This window comes from Tamandua tetradactyla, chromosome 8 (genome assembly GCF_023851605.1).
Source record: "Tamandua tetradactyla isolate mTamTet1 chromosome 8, mTamTet1.pri, whole genome shotgun sequence".
Classification (NCBI taxonomy): Eukaryota; Metazoa; Chordata; class Mammalia; order Pilosa; family Myrmecophagidae; genus Tamandua; species Tamandua tetradactyla.
This window is the reverse complement of record NC_135334.1, coordinates 88685173-88705406: the sequence shown is the minus strand read 5'-3', so window position 1 is coordinate 88705406 and position 20234 is coordinate 88685173. Positions and strand designations below refer to the sequence as shown.

The 20234-nt window shown below is 37.2% G+C and overlaps 1 protein-coding gene across 13 annotated transcripts in view; it reads left to right on the top strand.

Annotated features, from left to right (window-relative positions):
* The window catches only part of BTBD10 (BTB domain containing 10), a 169361-nt gene that overhangs the window by 87155 nt on the left and 61972 nt on the right, over positions 1-20234 (top strand). The gene's annotated exons all lie outside the window — the stretch shown is intronic.

Sequence of the window (20234 nt, the reverse complement as noted above, 5' to 3'; positions counted from 1 at the left end):
TATTTTCCAAAAAGAAAATTCTTTTACCCCTTATATCCTCCTATTAGTGATATGTAGCTTTGGGGAAGAATATTATGATATTACTGTTAACAATAGTCCATAGTTTGTATTAGGTGTATTTTTCCCCGTATACCACACTATTATTAACACTTTGTGATAGTGACCAAATACATTTGTTCTAGTTCATGGAAGAGCATTCTTATATGTACTTATATTTACAATTAACCACCTTCGTTGTCCATAATAGGGTTCACTTTGTCATGCATTTTACACAGTCCCTAGTTTCATCCTCTAGCTTTCCTTCTAGTGACATACATGACCCAAAACTTGCCCTTTCAGCCACAATCACACACACAATTCACTGCTGTTACTCATACTTCATAATAACGTGCTAGCATCACTTCTATCCATTCCAAACATTTACATTCAACCTTATTAAAAATTCTGCACGAGTTAAGCATCAGCTACTGATTCTCTACCTTCATTCTGTCTTCTGGTAACCTATATTCTGGATCTTAACTTTGTGAATTTTCTCATTATATTTAGTTCATATTAGTGAGCACATACAATATTTGTACTTTTGTGTTGCTATTTAACTCAACATAATGTCTTCAAGGTTCATCCATGTTGTTGCATGTATCAGGGCTTCATTTCTTCTTACAGGTGAATAATATTCCATTGTATGTATATACCACATTGTGTTTATCGATTCATCAGTTGATGGACATTTGAGTTATTTACATCTTTTGGCAATTATGAATAATGGCATGATGAACATTGGTGTGCACATCTGTTCATATCTCTGTTTTCAGTTCTTCTGAGTATATACCTAGTAGTGAGATTGCTGGGTCATATGGTGGTTCTGTACTTTAGCTCCCTGAGGAACCGCCCAATTGTCTCCCAAAACAGCTGCACCCTTTTACATTCTAGTGAGTAAGTGTTCCTGTTTCTCCACGTCCTCTCCAATACTCACAGTTTTCTTGTTTCTTTAATAGTGGCCATTCTAGTAGGTGTGACATTATATCTCATTGTGGTTTTGATTTTCATTTCATGTGATAGCTTTTTCCTTAATAGCTAATGATGTTGAGCATCTTTTCACGTGCCTTTTGGTCATTTGTATTTCTTCTTTGGAAAAATATCTGTTCAAGTCTTTTGCCCATTTTTAAAATGGAGTATTTATCATTTTGTGGATGAGTTGTAGGATTTCTTTATATATGCTGGGCATTAAACCCCTATTAGGTATGTGACTTCTAAATATTTCTCCCATTAAGTAGAATGGCTTTTCACCTTTTTGACAAAAAGTCCTTTGAAACACAAAAGTATTCAGATTTGAAGAGACCCATTTATCTGTTCTTCTTTTCATTGCTTGTGCTTTGAATGTGAAGTCTAAGAAGCCACCGCCTACTACAAATCTTGTAGATGTATGCCTGCGTTTTCTTCTAGGAGATTTATGTTTCTGACTTGTTTTTGATCCATCTTGAGTTAATTTTTTTAGTGCAATTTTATTGAGATACATATATTCAAATACCATATATTATCATCCAAAAGATACAGTCAGTGGTTCACAGTATCATTATATAACTGTACATTTATCATCACTTTTGTACATTTTTATTACTCCAAAAATATAAAAATAAGAATAAAAGTGAAAAAGAGCACCCAAAATATCCTGTACCTCCTCCCATTATTTATTTATTTTTTATCTTTTTTTTCTCTTACTCATCTGTCTGTACAGTGGATAAAGGGAGTATCAGTCACAAGGTTTTCACAATTACACAGTCACTCCTTAAAAGCTCTGTAGTTATTCAGTCATCTTTAAGAATCAAGGCTGTTGAATTACAGTTCAGTAGTTTCAGGCATTTGCCCCTAGCTACTCTAATACACCAAAAACTGAAAGGGGATATCTATATACTACATAAAAATGATCTCCAGGATGACCTCTTGGTTTTATTTAAAATCTGTCCGCCACTGAAACTTTGTTTTGTTTCATTTATCTTCCCCTTTTTGGTCAAGAAGGGTTTCTCACTCCCCTGATGCCAGAGCCTGGCTCATCCACTGGAGTCATTTCCCACATTGCCAGGGAGATATACACCCCTGGAAGTCTTCTCCCATGTAGGGGAAGAAGGCAGTGAGCTCATCTGTGGAGTTGGCTTAGAGAGAGACCACATCTGAGCAACAAAAGAGGTTCTCTGGGGGTGACTCTTCAGCATAATCGTAAGTGGGCTTAGCTTCCCCTTTCGGGAACAAGTTTCATAAGGGCAAGCCCCAATTCAGGGTCCTGGCCCATCAAATTTGCAGTCCCCAATGATTGCAAGCATATCGGGTCTTCCTAGGTAGAGAAGTATATTATTTCCACTTCTATCCCCAGTCCATCAAGGGGGCTTTGCAAATACTTTTTTATCTTCTGCCCAGATACTCTGGGATACATAAGAGCAACACACCAACCTGTACAAAGCAACAAGATCTCACTCCTTATTCAAATTTCTGTGTAATTATGGTGTTTGAATAAGCTGAACATACAAGTTAGGTTAGATAGTGTGCTACCAAAAACATGAATTTTGCACCAAATAAATATCCCTTCCTTTGGCCTCACACCGAAGTTGAGGTTTTAAAATAAAGTTAGTACCATCCTTGTTCCTACCTAGATCAACTTTATTCTCTAATTGAAATCTGATCACTTTTTCAGTTTTTAACATTTGCTGTATGGAGTAATGCTGACAATGATATTGCAGAAATCTAGCTCTGAGTCACAGGAATCACACGAGTCAGTTACTCCAAGGAATTACCAGACCAGGTTATACACAGAGAGCTCAGCATCTCAGAATTTAGAAATAGCAGTTACAACTCCAGAATAGATGTGACTGCTGTAAGAACTTCAATCTAGGAACCTTAGGTCTTCACATGGTAACTTATACTCTCAAATTCAATTCTCAGAGTTTGCACATTAGTTAGTCCATATTAGTGAGGTGTAATAATATTTGTCTTTTCATTTCTGGCTTATTGCATTCAGTATACTATTTTCTAGGTTCATTCAGGGAGTTGCATGCCTCAGGACTTCAGTTGCAGTTGCAGCTGCTCCTTAATCCATTGTATGTATATGCTACAGTTCCCCTTCTATCTTCAGTTGATGTATCCTTAGGCCACCATCATTCATTGCAAATCTTGAATACTGCTGCCATAAACACCAATGTGCAAATGTCTGTTCATCTCCTCACTCTCAATTCCTCCAAGTAAACACCTAACTGGGGTTGCAAATCATAGGATCATGCTACCCCTACCCTCCTGTGGAGCCATCACACTGCCCACCAGAGGGAATGCATCTCTCTACTTCCCTTCCAACAGTGGATGGGTACATCTCACTCTCCACAGTTTCTCAAGCACATGTATATCTCTGTTCACTTTTAAACATCATACAGTTCAACTGAAGTAAAAAATCAGTAGTTTCCGGTATAACCACATAACCATTCCTTCACCACCACAGTGTGTATTAGAACATTTCCATTTCTTCCACAATGACTCCCATATCCCTCCACCATAATCCTGCTTATTGACATTTAGCTTGGGCATATTGCCTTTGTTTCATTCAGTGGAAGCATATTACAATGTTACTGTTAATTATAGACCCTAGTATGCATTGATTACATTTTTTCCCCATATGCCATCCCACTTTCAGCACCTTGCATTGTTGTCATTAATTTGTACTTCTTCGTGCAAAAACATTCTTATATTTCTACATGTAATCACCATTATTTTTCACTATAGGCATTGCTAGGTTGTACCATCCCAGTCATTATCCTCTGTCTTTCCTTCTGGTGTCATACATGCCCCAAGCCCTTCTCCCTCAACCATACTCACACTCAGCTTTCCTCAGTGCACTTATAATATTGTGTTCTCATCAGATAGTATCGTGCTGTCCATTTTTGGCTCTTTAAAATCATTCCTGTTGAACATTCTGTACTCCTTCAGCGTCAAATGCCCAGTCTCTTTACCCTCTTTTTTTCTCCAGATAACTTATGTTCTTAACTTTAACTCTCAAAGTTCACTCATTAATGTTAACTCATATTAGGGAGACCATTCAGTGTTTGTCCTTTTGTTTCTGGCTAATTTCACTCATCATGGTGTCCTCAAGATTCATCCATGTTGTTATGTGCTTCATGACTTTATTCTGTCTTACAACTGCGTAATATTCCATCATATGTATATACTGCATTTTGTTTAGCCACTCATCTGTTGATGGACATTTGGCAATTGTGAATAATGCTGCTGTAAAGATTGGTGTGCAGTTGTCCATTGGTGCCTTGCCTTCATATCCTCTGAATACATACCTGGTAATGGTATTGCTAGATCATATGACAATTCTGTACTTAGCTTCCTGAGGAACCACCAAACTGCCTTCTAGAGCAGTTGCACCATTCGTCATTCCTGCTAATAGTGAATAAGTGTACCTCTTTCTCCACAACCTCTCCAGAACTTGTTGTTTTCTTTTTTTTTTTATAATGGCCATTCTAGTAGGTGTGAGATATCTCATTATGGTTTTGATTTGCATTTCCCTAATAGCCAGTGACATTGAGTATCTTTTCTTAGCATCTTTCCCAGTATAATCATATAACCATTCTTTGACCATCTCATTTTTGTGCCATTTGTATGTCCTCTTCTGAGAAGTGTCTTTCCATGTCTTTTGCCCATTTTTAAATTGGGTTGTCTCTCATGGCATAAGCTGCTTTTTTACTTTCCTGACAGAGCTCTTTGATGGACAGAAGTGTTCAGTTTTGAAGAGAACCCATTTACTGTTTTGTTTTGTTTTTTTCGTTGCTTGCAGTTTGGGTGTAAGGTCTAGGAAACCACTGCCTATGACAAGTTCCTTGAGATATTTTCCTATATTTTCTTCTAACCTTTTTATTGTCTTAACTCTAAATTTTAGGTTGTTGATCCATTTTGAGTTAATTTTTATGCAGGATGTGAGATAGGGGTCCTTTGGATATGGATATCCAGTTCTCCAAGCACCATTTGTTTAAGAGGCTGCTGTGTCCCAGTTGAGTTGACTTGCCCACCTTATCAAAGATCAGTTGTCCACAGATGTGAGGGTCTGCCTCTAAACACTAAATTCGATTCCACTAGTTAGTACACCTAACTTTATGCTGGTACCATGCTCTTTTGTCCACTGTGGCTTTGTAAGTGTTTAAGGTCAGTGTGAGATCTCCCACTTCATTTTTTGTCTCAAGATATTTTTTGCTATTCAGGGCACCCTAGTCTTTAAAATAAATTTGACTCTTGGTTTTTCTATTTCTGCACAATAAGTTGTTGGGATTTTCATTAGTATTGCATTAAATCAGTTTGAGCACAGTTGACATCTTAACTACATTTATTTAGTCTTCCAATCCATGAACATGATACTTGCTTCTGTTTATTTATGTCTTCCTTTGATTTCTGTTAGCAAAGTTCTGTAGTTTGTATATGATTAGGTCTTTTATGTCCTTGGTTAAACTTACTCCTAAATACTTGAATTTTTTGGCTACTGTTATAAATGGAAGTGTTTTCTTGATTTCCTTCTCAGATTGCACATTGCTGGTGTATGGAAACAACTGATTTTTGTGTGTTGATCTTGTATCCTGCCAGTTTGCTGTACTTATTTATTAGCTCTAGAGCTTTGCTGTAGATTTTTGGGGGGTTTTTTACATATAGTATATGTCATCTGCAAACAATGAGAATTATACTTCTTCCTTTCCAACTTGGATACCTTTTATTCATATTTCTTGTCTAATTGCTCTAGTTAGAACTACCAGTACAAAATTCAAAATACAATTTTGAATATCAGTAGTTGCAGGATATCCTTATCTTGTTCCTGATCTTCGGGGGGAAAGCTTTCAGTCTTTCCTCACTGAGTCTGATTTTAGCTGTGGGTTTTTCATGTATTTTCTTTATCATGTTGAGGAAGTTTTCTTCTATTCCTGTCATTTGAAGTGTTTTCATTAGGAAAGGATGCTGAATTTTGTCAAATGCCTTTTCTGCCTCAATTGAGATGATTATGTGGTTTTTCCTCTTTAATTTGTTGATGTGGTGTATTACATTGATTGATTTTCTTGTGTTAAACAGCCTTGCATACCTGGGATGAAACCCATTTGGTCATGGTATATAATTCTTTTAATGTGCTACTGGATTTGATTTACAAGTATCTGTGGAGGATTTTTGCATCTATATTCATTATCAAGATTGGTCTGTACTTTTCTTTTCTTGTAGTATCTGTTGTTATTAGGGTGTTGTGTGCATCATAGAATGAGCTAGTAGCTTCCCCATCTCTTCAGTTTTCTTGAAGAGTTTGGGTAAAATTGGTACTAATTCTTGAATTCTTGGTAGAATTCACATATGAAACCATCTGGTCCTGGACTTTTCTTTTTGGGAGTTTTTTGACGACTGATTATCTCTTTACTTGTGATTGGTTTGTTGAAGGTCTTCTGTTTCTTCTTGAGTCAATGTTGGTTGTTCATGCTTTTCTAGAAAGGTGTTGATTTCTTCCAAGTTGTCTAGTTTGTTAGCATATACTTGTTCATAGTACCCTCTCATTATTTCCTTTATTTCTGTGGTCTCATTAGTTATGTCCCCCTCTCAAATCTGATTTTATTGGTTTGCATCCTCTTTTTTTTTCTTTATCAACCGAGCTCAGGAGCCATCTATTTTACTGACATTTTCAAAGAAACATCTTCTGGTTTTACTGATTCTCTCTTTTGTTTTCATATTCTCACTTTCATTTATTTCTACTCTAGTCTTTGTTATTATTTCTCTCATTGTGTTTGCTTTGTGGTTAGTTTGCAGTTTCTAGTTCATTTAGGTGAGCAGTTAATTCCTCAATTTTTGCCCTTCTTTTTTAACATAGGCATTTAGGGTAATAAATTTCCCTCAGGACTGCCTTTCCTTTTACATCCCATAAGTTCTGATACATTCTGTTCTCATTTTCACTTGTCTCAAGACATTTACTGATTTCTCTTGTAATTTCTTCCTTGACCCACTGGTTATTTAAGGATGTATCGTTTTGGGGGTGCAAAGGTAGTTCAGTGGTAGAATTCTCACCTCCGATGTGGGAGACCCAGGTTCGATTCCCAGGCCATGCACTCTGCCCTGCCCCCCTCCTCCCAAGGTAAAAAGAAGATTCAACGAATGGTGCTGCAATAGCAGGATAGTTACATGGAAAAAGAATGAAATGTGACCCCCACCATACATAGAAACAAACAAACAAAATGAGTATATAGTTTGGCCTCCATACATTTGTGAATTTTCCAGGCTTTCACCTGTTACTGATTTCCAGTTTCATTCCATTATAATCCAAGAAAGTGCTTTGTGTAATTTTGATGTTCTTAAATTTACTGAGATTTGTGCCCCAGCATGTGGTCTATTCTGGAGAATGGTCCATGAGCAATTCAGAAGAATGTGTACCTGCTGTTTTTTGGTGCAGTGTTCTGTAAATGTCTCTTAAGTCTAGTTTATTTGTTATATTATCAACATCTCTCTTTCCTTATTGATCCTCTGTTTGGTGTATTGAAATCTTCCACTACTGTTGTAGAAGAGTCTATTTCTCCCTTTAGTGTTGACAGTGTTTGCCTCATGTATTTTGGGGCACTCTGACTCTGCACATATATATATACACATATGATTGTTATGCCTTCTGCTGAATTGTCCCTTTTATTAATATATAGTGTCATTCTTTGTCTCTTTAATTGTTTTCATTTGAAGTCTAATTTGTCTGATATGGTATAGCTACCCTTGCTCTTTTCTGGTTGTTGTTTGCATGGAATATCTTTTTCTAACCATTTACTTTCAACATGTTTTTGTCCTTGGATCTTAAGTTTCTTGTAGACAGCAGATAGATGGATTCTGTTTTTTTGTCCATTCTGCCAATCTTCATCTTTTGATTGGATAGGTGTTTTTTTTTTCCTTTTTTATTAATTAAAAAAAATTACAAGAAAGAAACGCAACCATCCTTAATATATGCTCATTCCGTTCTACATATATAATCAGTAATTCACAATATCATCACATAGTTGCGTATTCATCATCATGATCATTTCTTAGAACATTTGCATCAATTCAGAAAAAGAAATAAAAAGACAACAGAAAATAAAACAAAAACAGAAAAATAAAAAAAAAATTTACATACCATACCCCTTACCCCTCCCTTTCATTAATCACTAGCATTTCAAACTGAATTTATTTTAACATTTGTTCCCCCTATTATTTTTTTTTTATTCCATATGTTCTACTTGTCTGTTGACAAGGTAGATAAAAGGAGCATGAGACACAAGGTTTTCACAGTCACACAGTCACATTGTGAAAGCTATATCATTATACAATCATCATCAAGAAACATGGCTACTGGAACACAGCTCTACATTTTCAGGCAGTTCCCTCCAGCCTCTCCATTACATCTTGGATAGCAAGGTGATATCTACTTAATGCATAAGAATAATCTCCAGGATAACCTCTTGACTCTGTTTGAAAGGTCACAGCCATTGACACTTTGTCTCATTTCACTCTTCCTCCTTTTGATTGAGAGGGTTTTCTCAATCCCTTGATGCTGGGTCTCAGCTCATTCTAGAGTTTTTCTCAATCCCTTGATGCTGAGTCTCAGCTCATACTAAGATTTCTGTGCCATGTTGCCAGGAAGGTCCACACCCCTGGGAGTCATGTCCCACGTAGACAGGGGGAGAGTGGTGAGTTTGCTTGTTGTATTGGCTGGAGAGAGAGGCCACATCTGAGTAACAAAAGAGGTTCTCTTGTGGGGTGACTCTTAGGCCTAATTTTAAGTAGGCTTGACCTATCCTTTGTGGGGTTAAGTTTCATGTGAACTAACCCCAAGACTGGAGGTTCAGCCTATAGCTTTGGTTGTCTGCACTGCTTGTGAGAATATCAAGAATTCAACTTGGGGAGGTTGAATTTTTCTCCCCGTTCTGACCATTCCCCGAAGGGAACTTTGCAGATACTTTTCCACTCACTGATCAAATCACTCTGGGATTGATTGGGGCATCACTCTGGACAAACCAGTAAAATCTTATGTCCTACCCAAGGTTCCATGTACTTATGTTGTTCAACCAGCTATCTACATAACTTATATTAGGAGATGCACTAGTCAAAATATAAATTTGGTCTACCAAATAAACGTTTTTTTATTTAGTCTCACACATAAGTTGAAATTTTAAAATATTAATTACCATCTATTTTCAGCACCCTGCGGTAATGACATTCCTTTGTTCTTCCTCATGCAAAAACATTTTTAAATTTGTACATTTAGTCATTATCATTATACACTCTAGGCACTCCTCAATTATACCATCTCAATCTTTATAGTCTGTCTTTCTTTGTGATTTCATTTATGTCCCCAGCCCTCCTCCCTCTATCATTCTCACATTCAGCTTCATTCAGTGTTTTAACATAATTGTATTACAGTTAGATAGTGTTGTGCTGTCCATTGCTGAGTTTTTATATTCAGTCCTGTTGCACAGTCTGTATCCCTTCAGTTCCAGTTACCCAATATCTTACCGTATTTCTATGTCCTGATGGTCTCTGTTACCAACAAAATATTCCAAGTTTATTCACTAATGTCAGCTCGTATCAGTGAGATCATACAGTATTTCTCCTTTTATTTTTGGCTAATCACACTCAGCATAATGTCCTTAAGGTCCATCCATGTTGTTACATACTTCGTAACTTTATTCTGTCTTACAGCTGCGTAATATTCCATCATATGTATATGTATGTTTAGCCACCCGTCCGTTGATGGACATTTTGGATGTTTCCATCTCTTGGTAATTGTTAATAATGCTGCTATAAACATTGGTGTGTAAATGTCCATTTGTATCCTTGCCCTCATATCCTTTGAGTAGAGACAGCATATAGATGGGTCTTCTTTTTTTAATCCATTCTGCCAGTCTATGTCTTTTGATTGGGGAGTTTAATCCATTAATCTTCAGTGTTATTACTGCATGGGTAGTACTACTATTTTGCCTTCTGGATTTTATATGTCATATCTAATTTTCCTTTTTACCTTTACTCATAGTCTTCCTTTCTGCACTCTTCTCCACACCTCTCTTTTCTGTCTTTTTATCTGTCTCTAGTGCTCCCTTTAGTATTTCTTGCAGAGCTGGTCTCCTGGTCACAAATTCTCTCAGCGATGTTTTGTCTGAAAATGTTTTAATTTCTCCCTCATTTTTGAAGAGCAATTTTGCTGGATATAGAATTCTTGGTTGGCAGTTTTTCTCTTTTAATAATTTTAATATATCATCCCACTGTCTTCTCGCCTCCATGGTTTCTGCTGAGAGATCTATGCATAGTCTTATTGGGCTTCCCTTGTATGTGATGGTTTGCTTTTCTCTTGCTGCTTTCAAGATTCTCTCTTTCTCTTTGACCTCTGACAATCTGATTAGTAAATGTCTTGGAGTACGTCTATTTGGATCTATTCTCTTTGGGGTATGCTGCACTTCTTGGATCTCTAATTTTAAGTCTTTCATAACAGTTGGGAAATTTTCAGTGATAATTTCCTCCATTAGTTTTTCTCCTCCTTTTCCCTTCCCGTCTCCTTCTGGGACACCCACAACACACATATTCGTGTGCTTCATACTGTCTTTCAGTTCCCTGAGTCCCTGCTCATATTTTTCCACTTTTTTCCCTATATTTTCTTTTTCTTGCCGGATTTCAGATGTTCCATCCTCCAGTTCAGAAATCCTATGTTCTGTCTCTCGAAATCTACCATTGTAGGTTTCCATTGTTTTTTTCATCTCTTCTACCTTGCCTTTCATTCCCATAAGTTCGGTGATTTGCTTTTTCAGACTTTCAATTTCTTCTTTTTGTTCATTCCTTGCCTTCTTTATATCCTCCCTCAATTCATTGATTTGGTTTTTGATGAGGTTTTCCATGTCTGTTTGTATACTCTGAATTAAATGTTTCTGCTCCTGTATCTCATTTGAATTGTTTGGTTTGTTCCTTTGACTGGGCCATATCTTCAATTTTCCTAGTGTGATTTGTTGTTTTTTGCTGGCATCTAGGCATTTAATTACCGTAATTAGTTTATTCTGGAGATTGCTTGCAGTTCTTTTACCTAGGGTTTTCTTGCTGGATGAATTTGTTGTCTATCTGTTCTTTGACATTCAGTTCAGCTTTATCTGGACCTCTAGCTTAAGTTTTGTTTAACAGAGGAGAATTTTTCAGTTTGTTTTCTTGTTTCTTGCCCTGTTTGTATGGTGCCTTTTACCCCCAACACTTAGGAGGGTCTGCTTAGGTATTATAGACCGCAGCCACATTTTCCCAAACCAAACTGGCCTCCTATCAGGAGGAAAGAGTCACCTGCTTTGCTTTTCCCTGAGGATGAGACCCAGCAGGTTGGAAGATTTTCCTGTGAAGTGTCTGGACTCTCTTTTTCTTATTCTACCCAGTATGTTGTGCTTGTCTGCCTGCAGGTTCCACCAGCATAAGATGATGCAGTACCTTTAACTTTGGCTGGGGGCATGGTGGAGACAGAGGAGAGGTTGTAGGCTGATTTTAATGTCTTCAAATTACCAAGCCCTGGTGTCTGAATTCCTTGAGAGAGGGATTCCACTTGAGTTGGGCTTCACCCCTCCCCTGGGAAAGGCTCAGGCTCCAGACAAGCCCTCAGATGAGTTTGTTTCTGCCTATGCCTGGGGCAGTTGCAGCCTGAGGAGCCCTGCCGCTGTATCCAAAGACAGTCAAGCCTTTGTAGAAACACAGACACAAAAATCTCTGTTTCGTTCTTTTTTTTCCCTTTTTCCATCAGCCCTGCCCCCCTTGGCGCCAGGGCAAAAATGAGCGACCTCCGCTTTGACCAGGTTCATCTGAGCTGGGGGCGTATTTTTAGTCATCAGAATTTGTTAATTAATGCCACAATTGGTGTTCGGTTGGGCTCAGCCCCTGCTGCTAGTAAAGTCTCTTTCCTTTCCTTCTGGGAAGCAACCTGTGGGGGAAAGGTGGCCGCTGCAACTTGGGGAACTTACGGTTCTGGGGGCGGTTCACAGCCAGTCCAGCTGGTCCAGATTGGGGTGTGCTGTGTGTCCAGTCACTGATGTGGCCCCTGGAACTGTTCTGTATTGTTTCTGGTTATTTAGTAGTTGTTCTGGAGGACAAACTAAATGTGCATGTTGTTAAGCCGCCATCTTGGCCCGGAAGTCCTGATTGGGTAGGTTTTTGTTTTGTTTTGTTTTGGCATGAGCAGGCCCCGGAAATAGAACCTGGGTCTCTGGCATAGAAGGCAAGAATTCTGCCACTGAGCCACCATTGCACTACCCTGATTGGGTAGTTTAATCCATTAACATTTAATGTTATCTTTTCTCCAGCCATTTTTTCATTTAGATTTTATCTGTTGTATCTTATTTTTTTCTGTTTTAACCCTATTAGTTACCATTCCTGATAATCTTCATTTCTGCATTCATCTCCAAACCTCTCTCTCCTGCCTTTTCCTACCTAATTCTAGTGCTCCCTTTAGTATTTCCTGTAGAGCAGGTCTCTTGTTCACGAGCTCTCTCAGTATCTATTTATCTGTAAATATATTAAAGTCTCCCTCATTTTTGAAGGACAGCTTTGCTGTCCCAAGAATATAGAATTCTTGGTTGACAGTTTTTCTCTTTCAGTATCTTAAATATACCAACCCACTGGCTTCTTACCACCATAGTTTCTACTGAAAAATCTTCACTTGGTCTTATAGAGTTTCCCCCACTTTATTTTTGGTGGAGTACATCACCAGCTGTCTCAGTTTTTAGCTTCCTCCCTAGCAGGGATCAAGTTTCTTGCTGCCGTTTCTTACAGGTGTGGGGGTAGGACTTTTGGACCCAACACTATAAACAAAGCTTCTGTCCATGTTTTCTCAGACTCTCTGTCTCCCACTGACCTGGGCCTTGAAATGTCTCCCAGATCTCCAAAAGTTGAGGGTCTATCCTACTTCTGTGAGAGAATATGTATTCTCCCTCCATTAGGAGGGGTCCCTGTTGCTGTTTTTCTGTCCCTCCTGCACTGTGAGACCGAATAAGGGAGGGAGGGAAGAGGACCAGCCTGTCTGAAACAGAAATTTTCTGCCTCATATTCTTCTACTTCTTCAATATAGAATTTGTAGGATCCCTCTTCAGTCCATGTTCTCTTCCAGATATCTGAACAATTCAGAATGTTCTTTTTTAACACTGAATCTCCAAGCGGTAATTTTCACTAGCTGTTTTCATTACCGTGTTGATGTCATCACTCCTTCAATTAATTTTTATGTAAGGTATGGGATAGGTCACCTCTTTCATTCTTTTGGATATGCCCACTTCTCCCACCACCATTTGTTGAAGGGATTTCTCTGTCCCAGACTTGTGGACTTGGCAGCCTTGTCAAAAATCATTTGACTATAGAAGTAAGAGTTTATTTCTGAACTCTCAATTGGTACCATTGATCAATATGTCTATCTTTATGCTATTACCACGTTTTTCTGACCACTGTTGCTTTGTAATATACTTTAAAGCCAGGAGTGGAGTCCTGCAACATCATTCTTCTTTTTCAAAATGTTTGTAGCTATTCAGCACCCCTTACCCTTCCAAATGAATTTGCTGATTGACTATTCCATTTCTTCAAAATAGACCATTGGGATTTTGATTGGGATGGCATTGATACTGTAAATCAACTTGGGAAGACTTGACATCAGAGTGATATTTATTCTTCCAATCCATCAATACAGAATATCCTTCCATTTATTTGGGTCTTGTCTGATTTCATTTAATAATGGTGTGTGATTTTCTGAATATAGGTCCTTTACATCCTTTGTTAAATTTATTGTAGATATTTGACTTTTTTAGTTGCTATTGTAAATGGAATTGTTTTCTTCATTTCCTCTTCTGATTGTTCAGTACAATGTATAGAAACAGTACTGGTTTTTATGTGTTGATGTATTCCACCACTTCGCTGACTTCCTTTATTAGCTCTAGCAGTTTTCTTGTAGATTTCTCAGGACTTTTTAAATATAGAATCATGTCACCTGCAAATAATCAAAAGTTTTACTTCTTCCTTTCCAATTTGGATACCTTTTACTTATTTTTCTCATCTAATTGCTCTAGTCCAAACTTCTAGTACAATGTTGAATAACAGCAGTGACAGTGGGTATCCTTGTCTTGTTCCTAATCTTAAAGGGAAACTTTTCAGCCTTTGACCATTGAGTACGTTGTTAGTTGTGTGTTTCTCATATATGTACTTGATCATATTGAGGAAGTTTCCTTTTATGTTTTGAAGTGTTTATATCAAGAAAGGGTGATGGATTTTGTCAAATGCCTTTCCATCCTCAGTTGAGATGATCATGTGGTTTTCCCCCTTCGATTTGTTAATGTAGTCTGTTACATCGATTCATTTTCTTGTGTTGAAGTACCTTTAATACCTGGGATAAAACCCGCCTGATGGGGTATAATTCTTTAAATATGTTGTTGGATTCAATTTGCAAATATTTTGCTGAGAATTTTTACATCTATATTCATTTGAGAGATTGGTCTCTAATTTTCCTTTCTCGTAGTATCTTTATAGTTTTGATATTAGGGTGATGTTGACTTTATAGAGTGAGTTAGGTAGTGTTCCCTTTTCTTCAGTTTTCTTGAAGAATTTGAGCAGGATTGGTATTCATTCTTCTTGAATGATTGGGAGAATTCACAAGCTGGTCCTAGGCTTTTCTTTGTTGTTAGGTTTTTGATGACTTAATCAGCATCTTTACTTGTGACTGGTTTATCAAGATCTTCTGTTTCTTCTCAAGTCAATGTAGGTTTTTTATGTGTTTCTAGAAAATTGTTCATTCATCTGTATTGTCTAATCTGTTGGCATAAAGTTGTTCATAGTATCCTTTTATGATGTCTTTTATTTCTGTGGAGTCAGTAGTAATGTCCCTCTGTCATTTCTGATGTCATTTCTTCTCCCTTTTTTTGTTTGTCAGTCTTGCTAAGGGCTTGTCAATTTTATTGATCTTCTCAAAGAACCACTTTTAGTTTTATTGATTTTGTTGTGTTTTTTGTTCCAATTTCATTTATTTTTGCTCTAGTCTTTGTTACTTCTTTCCATCTGCTTGCTTTTGGATTTGTTTGCCATTTTTCTAGGTCTTCCACGTATTCAGTTTGGTCACTGATTTTAGGTTTTTCTTCCCTCTTAACATATGCATATAAGGCTGTTAAGTTTTGCTCTCAGCATTGCCTTCATTGTGACCCATAAACTTTGATACATTGTGTTCTCATTTTCATTCATCTTGAGATATTTACTGATTTTTTGCAGTTTCTTCTTTGACCCACTGTTTGTTTAAGAGTGTGTTGTTTAACCTCCATATATTTGTGTATTCTCCAGTTCTCCATATGATATTGATTTCTAGCTTCATTCCATTATAGTCAGAGAAAGTGCTTTGTATAGTTTTGATCTTTTTAAATTTGTTAAGTCCGGGTTTGTGACCCAACATGTGATCTTTCCTTAAGAATGATCCATGAGCACTTGAGAAGAATGTATATTCTCCTGTTTTGGGGTACAGTGTTCTGAATATATCTCTTTTTTTTTTTTTTTTTTTTTTTACATGGGCAGGCACCGGGAATCGAACCCGGGTCCTCGGGCATGGCAGGCAAGCACTCTTACCTGCTGAGCCACTGTGGCCCACCCCTGAATATATCTCTTAGTCTAGTTCATTTATCATATTTTTCAAGATCTTTGTTTCCTTATTGATCTTCTGTTTAGATGTTCTATGCATTGATGAGAATGTTGTATTGAAGTCTTCAACTATTATTGTAGATAGTCTGTTTCTCCCTTCAATTTTGTTTGTACCTTATATATTTTGAGGTATCCTGGTTGGTGCATAACTATTTATGGTTGTTATTTCTTCTTTGTGGATATCCCCTTTATTAATATATAATGTTCTTCTTTGTCTCTTTTCGTGCTTTTGCATTTAAAGTATATTTTGTCTGATACTACAATAGCTGCTCCAGCTCTTTTGTGGTTTACCATTTGCATGGGATATCTTTTTCCAGCCTTTCATTTTTAACCTATTTGTATGCTTGGGTCTAAGGTAAGTCTCTTGTAGACAGCATATAGATAGGTCATATATTTTTTATCCATTCTGCCTGCCTGTATCTTTTTTTTTTTCCGATAAAGCTATTGGTTTATTTGTTGTTTTTTTTTTAAACTTTCTTTTATTAGTAAAAAAAATTAACAAACAAAACATTAAGATATCATTCCATTCTACATATACAATCAGTATTTCTTAATATCATCACATAGTTGCATATTCATCATTTCTTAGTACATTTGCATCAATTTAGAAAAAGCAATAAAAAGACAACAGAAAAATAAATATAGTGATAATAGAGAAAAAAAGATTATACATACCATACCCCTTACCCCTCGCTTTCATTTACCACTAGCATTTCAAACTGAATTTATTTTAACATTTGTTCCCCCTATTATTTATTTTTATTCCATATGTTCTACACTTCTGTTGATATAGTAGCTAAAAGGAGCATCAGACATAAGGTTTTCACATTCACAGAGTCTCATTATGAAAGCTATTTCATTGTTCAATCATCATCAAGAAACATGGCTACTGGAACACAGCTCTACATTTTCAGGCAGTTCCCTCCAGTCTCTCTCCGCTACATCTTGAACAAGGTGATAGCTACTTGATGCATAAGAATAACCTCCAGGATAACCTCTCAACTCTGTTTGGAATCTCTCAGCCATTGACACTTAGTCTCATTTCACTCTTCCCCCTTTGGTCGAGAAGGTTCTCTCAATCCCTTGATGTTAATTCTCAGCTCATTCTAGGGTTTTTCTTAGTCCCTTGATGCTGAGTCTCAGCTCATTCCAGGATCTCTGTCCCACATTGCCAGGAAGGTCCACACCCCTGGGAGTCATGTCCTATGCAGAGGGGGAGAGTGGTGAGACTGCTCGTCATGTTGGCTGGAGAGAGAGGCCACATCTGAGTAACAAAAGATTTTTTATTTTTTTGACATGGGCAGGCACCAGGAATCGAACCCGGGTCCTCTGGAATGGCAGGCAAGCATTCTTGCCTGCTGAGCCACCGTGGCCCGCCCCTGCCTGAATCTTTTGATGGGAGAGTTTAACCATTAAATGCAGTGTAATTACTGTAAAGTCAGTACTCCACCTGTTTTATCCTTTGGTATTTTATATGTCATATCTATTGTCTCTCCTTTTACCCTTTTAGTTACCCTTATTGAAAAATCTTATTTCTCTGCTCTCCTCTAAGCTTCTCTTTTCTGTCTTTGCTTTTCAGTTGCAGAATTCTCTTTAGTATTTCTTGTTAATGAACTCTTTCATCTTTTGTTTACCTGTGAATATTTTAAACTCCGCCTTCTTTTTGAATGACAGTTTTGCTGGATAATGAATTCTTGGCTGGCAGTTTTTCCTCTTTCAGTATCTTAAATAATATCATACCACTTCCTTCTTTCCTCTATGATTTCTGATGAAAAATTGTTACCTTAGTCTTATTGATCATCCCTTGAATGTGGTGGATTATTTTTTCCTTGCTGTTTTCAGAATTTTCTCTTTATCTTTGGAAGTTGGCAGTCTGATTAATGCATGTTTTGAAGTAGGTTCCATCAGATTTATTCAGTTTGGGGTGTGTTGCACTTCTGAGTATGTATATTTATGTCTTTCATAAAGGCCAAAGACATCATTTTCTCAGATATTCTTTATGACCTCTTTCTCTTCTTTTCTATGGAATATACCTGACACATATATGTGTGCACGTCATGCTGTCTTTCAAATTTTCTGAGACCCTTCTCAATTTTTTCCATTCTTTTCACTCTCTGGTCTTTTATCTCTTCAGTTTTAGTTGTCTTGTCTTCTAGGTCGCTGATCATTTTTTCAACCTCTTCAAATTTGCTGTTGTATACCTCTAGTTTATTTTTAATCTCGTCTGTTGTGCCTTTCATTCCCATAAATTCCATTATTTTTCTTTGCATGCTTTCAAATCTACTTTATGCTCACCTAGTGTCTTGGTAGTATCCTTTATCTTTTTAGCCATATTTTCCTTCATGTCCTTGATTGATTTAGGAGATTTATTTGAACATGTTTGATTATTTGTTCCAAATTCTGTATCTCCGACTTTTTAATTTTTTTCTTTGACTGGGGCCTATCTTCCTGTTTCTTAGTAAGGATTGTAATTTTTTGCCAATATCTGGGCATTTTCTTATCTTGCTGAGATTATTCCAAAGATTGGTTTCTCTCTCACATGTGGGATTTTCATGTTGATTGGGTTATGTGAAGGCTCTTCTTTGTCAGCATTTCTCAGCCAAAACAGGGCCAGTGACCCATACTGAGGGCACAGACCAGTTCCAAAGAGCCCTGGGGAGAGAGTCAGGAAAGATGCCAAAAAGCCTTTTCTTCAGCTTACCAAGGCTGTGAGTTCCTGGTCTACCTGGCAGATGATGCTTTTTCCAACCTTTTCCCCACCAACTTAAGAATGCAGGGTATTTTTAACCCCCTGGAGCCTGTGCCTGTGGCAGCTCGAAGCAACGGTGTAGCAGCACCTGCCTGGGCCAGGCTAAAATAGTGACACCCAGTAGCCCAGATTCACTGGCCAATAGCTGTATCACTACTGGACCATGTCCTCTTTTCTGTTGGGAAAGAGGACTTCTGCAACCTCCCAGTTCACAGTAGCCCTCCAAGGCAGGTACTGGTCGACCCCAAGCTGCTTGTATCCTGGGGCGTCGGCACCAGGAACCCCATCTGAGCATTTACTCAGGTTTTTCACCTCAGTCTCATAGGCTTTTCTTCCTGCTCTTCTCTGGATGCTCTGCAGTACTCTCTGTCTTTGGAGCCCCAGAACAGTTTTTCTAGAGTTTCTGCCTGTCCACTAGCTGTTTTTGGAAGAGAAGTGAGCCCTACAATTCACTATTCTTTCATCTTTTGGAAAGTCCGTTTTTCTACATTAATTTTTGGAATACTCAACCTGTCTTGCATGTTTGGGTTAACCATTAGTTCATGATGTATTATCCATTTTATATATTGCTGGGTTTGATTTATTACAGTTTTGTTTTTTGAGGAATCTAGATTTTTAGTTTCTTATAATGTCTTTGCCTGCTTTTGGTATCTGGTAATACCAGCTTCAGGGTATGAATTAGGATTTATTTTCTTTTCCTTAGTTTTTTGGAAGAGTTTGTGTAAGATTGATTAAATTTCTTCCTTTATAGAATTTATTAGTGAAAGCATCTGTGCCTGGAGTCTCCTTGGAAGGAAAGTTTTAAACTACAAATTTGATTTCTTTAATAGAGTTAGTGTTATTTAGCTTATTTATTTCTTTTGAGTGTGCTTTGGTAGTGAGTGTCCTTCAAGGGATCTGTCTAGTTTTTCTGTGTTGTTGAATTTATTGGCATAAGGTTTTTATAATATTCCTATATTCTTTTAATATCTGTAGGCTTCATAGTTATGCCAACTCACTCATCTCTGATTTTGGTAATTTGTGTTTTCTTGACTCTTTTCCCAATCTGGCTAGAGGTTTATGAGTTTTATTGATCTTATCAGAGAACTAGCTTTTGTTTTCATTGCTTTTTTCTATTGTTTTCCTGTTTTCTATTGATTTCCATTCTTTATTGTTTCTTTTCTTTTAATTTTTTTGGGCTTAACTGTCTCATTTTTTAATTTTCTAAGTTGGAAGCTGAGGTCATTTTTATTAGGTATTTTTTATTTTCTAATATATGCATTCAATGCTACAATTTCCTCCAACTGCTGTTCTCATTCCTCCCACAAATTTTTTTCTCCTTTTTTTTTTTTTTTACATAGGTAGGCACCAGGAATTGAATCTGGGTCTCTGGCATGGCAGGCGAGAAGTCTGTCTGCTGAGCCACTGTGGCCTGCCCCATCCCACAAATTTTTATATAGTTCTCTTTAATTTTCATTTATTTCAAAATTCTCTCTAATTTCCCTTTTGATATCTACTTTGGTTATGGTTATTTGGAATGTATAATTAATTTCCACCATTTGGAGATTTTCCAGACATCTCTCTGTTATAGAACCTTAATTTAAATCTATTATACCAAGAGATTGCACTTTGTATGATTGTATTTTATAAAATTCATTGAGACTTTTTCTGTTGCCCAGAGAATGGTCTGTTTTGGTAAATGCCCTGTGTGCACATGAAAAGAATGAGCACTGAACTGTTGTTGGGTTAAGTGTTCTATAAATGTCGATTAGGGCAAATTGATTATTCAGTAGTGTTATTCAAATCTTCTTCATCCTTA